This window comes from Pungitius pungitius, chromosome 19 (assembly GCF_949316345.1).
Source record: "Pungitius pungitius chromosome 19, fPunPun2.1, whole genome shotgun sequence".
NCBI classification, from domain to species: domain Eukaryota; kingdom Metazoa; phylum Chordata; class Actinopteri; order Perciformes; family Gasterosteidae; genus Pungitius; species Pungitius pungitius.
This window is the reverse complement of record NC_084918.1, coordinates 7,844,009-7,849,593: the sequence shown is the minus strand read 5'-3', so window position 1 is coordinate 7,849,593 and position 5,585 is coordinate 7,844,009.

Here is a 5,585-nt window from a genome sequence, read left to right as displayed (position 1 = left end):
CAATGTTAGCTAAGTGTTGGTAATGTTAGCCACATGTTGGTAACATTAGCTACGTGTTGGCAAAATTAGCTACATGTTAGTAACGTTAGCAACATGTTGGTAATGTTAGCCACGTGTTGGAATCATTAGCTACGTGTTGGTAATGTTAGCTACGTGTTGGTATCATTAGCTACGTGTTGGTAATGTTAGCCACATTTTGGTAACGTTAGCCATGTGTTGGTAACGTTAGCTACGTGTTAGTAATGTTAGCCACGTGTTGGTAACGTTAGCTACGTTTTGGTAATGTTAGCTACGTGTTGGTATCATTAGCTACGTGTTGGTAATGTTAGCTACGTGTTGGTAATGTTAGCCACATTTTGGTAACGTTAGCCATGTGTTGGTAACGTTAGCTACGTGTTAGTAATGTTAGCCACGTGTTGGTAACGTTAGCTGCATGTTGGTAACGTTAGCTACATGTTGGTAATGTTAGCCACGTGTTGGTAACGTTAGCCACGTGTTGGTATCGTTAGGTACGTGTTGGTAATGTTAGCTACGTGTTGGTAATGTTAGCCATGTGTTGGTAACGTTAGCTACATGTTGGTAATGTTAGCCACGTGTTGGTAACATTAGCTACGTGTTGGTAACGTTAGCTACGTGTTGGCAATGTTAGCTAAGTGTTGGTAATGTTAGCCACATGTTGGTAACATTAGCTACGTGTTGGCAAAATTAGCTACATGTTAGTAACGTTAGCAACATGTTGGTAATGTTAGCCACGTGTTGGTAACGTTAGCTACATGTTAGTAATGTTAGCCATGTGTTGGTAACGTTAGCTACGTGTTAGTAATTTTAGCCATGTGTTGGTAACGTTAGCTACGTGTTAGTAATGTTAGCCATGTGTTGGTAACGTTAGCTACGTGTTGGCAATGTTAGCTAAGTGTTGGTAATGTTAGCCACATGTTGGTAACAGCTACACATAGCTAGCTACACGTAGCTAGTTAGCTACATGTTGGTAATGTTAGCCACATGTTGATAACAATGTTAGCCACGTGTTGGTAACATTAGCTACATGTTAGTAATGTTAGCTACATGTTGGTAACGTTAGCCATGTGTTGGTAATGTTAGCTACGTGTTGGCAATGTTAGCTAAGTGTTGGTATCATTAGCTACGTGTTGGTAATGTTAGCCACATTTTGGTAACGTTAGCCATGTGTTGGTAACGTTAGCTACGTGTTAGTAATGTTAGCCACGTGTTGGTAACGTTAGCTACGTTTTGGTAATGTTAGCTACGTGTTGGTATCATTAGCTACGTGTTGGTAATGTTAGCTACGTGTTGGTAATGTTAGCCACATTTTGGTAACGTTAGCCATGTGTTGGTAACGTTAGCTACGTGTTAGTAATGTTAGCCACGTGTTGGTAACGTTAGCTGCATGTTGGTAACGTTAGCTACATGTTGGTAATGTTAGCCACGTGTTGGTAACGTTAGCCACGTGTTGGTATCGTTAGGTACGTGTTGGTAATGTTAGCTACGTGTTGGTAATGTTAGCCATGTGTTGGTAACGTTAGCTACATGTTGGTAATGTTAGCCACGTGTTGGTAACATTAGCTACGTGTTGGTAACGTTAGCTACGTGTTGGCAATGTTAGCTAAGTGTTGGTAATGTTAGCCACATGTTGGTAACATTAGCTACGTGTTGGCAAAATTAGCTACATGTTAGTAACGTTAGCAACATGTTGGTAATGTTAGCCACGTGTTGGTAACGTTAGCTACATGTTAGTAATGTTAGCCATGTGTTGGTAACGTTAGCTACGTGTTAGTAATTTTAGCCATGTGTTGGTAACGTTAGCTACGTGTTAGTAATGTTAGCCATGTGTTGGTAACGTTAGCTACGTGTTGGCAATGTTAGCTAAGTGTTGGTAATGTTAGCCAAATGTTGGTAACAGCTACACATAGCTAGCTACACGTAGCTAGTTAGCTACATGTTGGTAATGTTAGCCACATGTTGATAACAATGTTAGCCACGTGTTGGTAACATTAGCTACATGTTAGTAATGTTAGCTACATGTTGGTAACGTTAGCCATGTGTTGGTAATGTTAGCTACGTGTTGGCAATGTTAGCTAAGTGTTGGTATCATTAGCTACGTGTTGGTAATGTTAGCCACATTTTGGTAACGTTAGCCATGTGTTGGTAACGTTAGCTACGTGTTAGTAATGTTAGCCACGTGTTGGTAACGTTAGCTACGTTTTGGTAATGTTAGCTACGTGTTGGTATCATTAGCTACGTGTTGGTAATGTTAGCTACGTGTTGGTAATGTTAGCCACATTTTGGTAACGTTAGCCATGTGTTGGTAACGTTAGCTACGTGTTAGTAATGTTAGCCACGTGTTGGTAACGTTAGCTGCATGTTGGTAACGTTAGCTACATGTTGGTAATGTTAGCCACGTGTTGGTAACGTTAGCCACGTGTTGGTATCGTTAGGTACGTGTTGGTAATGTTAGCTACGTGTTGGTAATGTTAGCCATGTGTTGGTAACGTTAGCTACATGTTGGTAATGTTAGCCACGTGTTGGTAACATTAGCTACGTGTTGGTAACGTTAGCTACGTGTTGGCAATGTTAGCTAAGTGTTGGTAATGTTAGCCACATGTTGGTAACATTAGCTACGTGTTGGCAAAATTAGCTACATGTTAGTAACGTTAGCAACATGTTGGTAATGTTAGCCACGTGTTGGTAACGTTAGCTACATGTTAGTAATGTTAGCCATGTGTTGGTAACGTTAGCTACGTGTTAGTAATTTTAGCCATGTGTTGGTAACGTTAGCTACGTGTTAGTAATGTTAGCCATGTGTTGGTAACGTTAGCTACGTGTTGGCAATGTTAGCTAAGTGTTGGTAATGTTAGCCACATGTTGGTAACAGCTACACATAGCTAGCTACACGTAGCTAGTTAGCTACATGTTGGTAATGTTAGCCACATGTTGATAACAATGTTAGCCACGTGTTGGTAACATTAGCTACATGTTAGTAATGTTAGCTACATGTTGGTAACGTTAGCCATGTGTTGGTAATGTTAGCTACGTGTTGGCAATGTTAGCTAAGTGTTGGTAATGTTAGCTACGTGTTGGTGACGTTAGCGACATGTTGGTAATGTTAGCCACATGTTGGTAACATTAGCTACATGTTAGTAATGTTAGCTACATGTTGGTAACGTTAGCAATGTGTTGGTAATGTTAGCGACATGTTGGTAATGTTAGCCACATGTTGGTAACATTAGCTACATGTTAGTAATGTTAGCTACATGTTGGTAACGTTAGCAATGTGTTGGTAATGTTAGCTACGTGTTGGCAATGTTAGCTAAGTGTTGGTAATGTTAGCCACATGTTGGTAACATTAGCTACGTGTTGGTAACAATAGCCACATGTTGGTAATGTTAGCTAAGTGTTGGTAATGTTATCCACATGTTGGTAACATTAGCTACATGTTAGTACTGTTAGCTACATGTTGGTAACGTTAGCTACATGATAGTAATGTTAGCCACATGTTGGTAACAATAGCTAAGTGTTTGTAATGTTAGCCACGTGTTGGCAATGTTAGCTAAGTGTTGGTAATGTTAGCCACATGTTGGTAACATTAGCTACATGTTGGTAACGTTAGCTACGTGTTGGTAACGTTAGCTACGTGATAGTAACGTTAGCTACGTGATAGTAACGTTAGCTACATGTTGGTAATGTTAGCCACGTTTTGGTAACGTTAGCTACGTGTTGGTAACATTAGCTACATGTTAGTAACGTTAGCTACATGTTGGTAATGTTAGCCACGTGTTGGTAACATTAGCTACATGTTGGTAATGTTAGCCACGTGTTGGCAACGTTAGCTACATGTTAGTAATGTTAGCCATGTGTTGGTAACGTTAGCTACGTGTTAGTAATGTTAGCCACATGTTGGTAACGTTAGCTAAGTGTTGGTAATGTTATCCACATGTTGGTAACAATAGCTACATGTTGGTAATGTTAGCTACATGTTGGTAACGTTAGACATGTATTGGTAATGTTAGCCACCTATTAGTAATGTTACCCACGTGTTGGTAATGTTAGCCACATGTTGGTAATGTTAGCCACATGTTGGTAATTTTAGCCATGTGTTGGTAACGTTAGCTACGTGTTAGTAATGTTAGCTACGTGTTGGTATCATTAGCTAAGTGTTGGTAATGTTAGCTACATGTTGGTAATGTTAGCCACGTGTTGGTATCATTAGCTACGTGTTGGTAATGTTAGCTACGTGTTGGTAATATTAGCCACATGTTGGTAATGTTAGCTACGTGTTTGTGTGATGCACCTTTTATGTGGTAACACAATTGGGATTTTATACAAAATATGTTATTATAATAGTTGAGAGCATTCCTAAGAATCGCAGCTTTTATTGTGTTGTACAGCATTGATTGGGGGGGGAACCAGGTAAAGCGGAACCAAAGTGCGAGTGGGGTTGCATTGCGCCGCCTAGAGTGACGGACGCCTTACTTTTCTCTCATATTCAGATTGAGATCTAAAGATGGCGGTTCGTTCATTCTCTCGCTAACAAAGAGATTCTGTTTTCCAGGTTCGTACTCAGTGGTAAAAGCAAGAACCGTGGGGTGTGTTGTAGCTGTTGCGGGTTGGAAGTTGAATGTTTGGTGGGTGGAGCCGAGGGGGAGAGCCGCGTTCGTGATCGCGGGAGAGGGCGTGTGTCGACTATAGCGCGCGCAGTTGCTCTGCATGTGCGTATTGATACTCAATGTATGGGTCGGTGCATTGGTGTCCTCACTCTCCAACGGTGCCTTGTTTCGAGTTTTTAAATATCCTGACATGTTGTAAATATGTTGAGAAAAGAGAGAGATGTTAAGATGTTTCCCTATGTGTATTATTCATGTTGTGACTGAAGTCATGTAAATATTCCTTTATAGCCGGAGAATGTTTGATGATGCACTTCTGAAGTTTAGCAGAAAACCAATAACTATAAATATAGATAACTATATAGCTTGAAGAAGGACTTATCCTGGTGATATGATTGCATTTATTATTGCACTTTAAGAGAGGGACATTTATTTTTGTTAAGACAGTATTTTAAAGATGAGCGTTGGTTACTGCCGTTACTTCCCATTTGAAACCGGTAACATTGGCAATGTTAGCCAAGTGTTGGTACCGTTAGCTACATGTTAGTAATTTTAGCTACATGTTGGTAACGTTAGCCACATGTTGGTAATGTTAGCCACGTGTTGGTAACATTAGCTACATGTTGGTAACGTTAGACATGTATTGGTAATGTTAGCCACCTATTAGTAATGTTACCCACGTGTTGGTAATGTTAGCCACATGTTGGTAATGTTACCCACGTGTTGGTAACGTTAGCTACATGTTGGTAATGTTAGCTACGTGTTGGTAACATTAGCTACGTGTTGGTATCATTAGCTACGTGTTGGTAACTTTAGCTACGTGTTGGTATTGTTACCCACGTGTTGGTAACGTAGCTACATGTTGGTAATGTTAGCCACGTGTTAGAATCATTAGCTACGTGTTGGTAATGTTAGCTACGTGTTGGTATCATTAGCTACGTGTTGGTAATGTTAGCTACGTGTTGG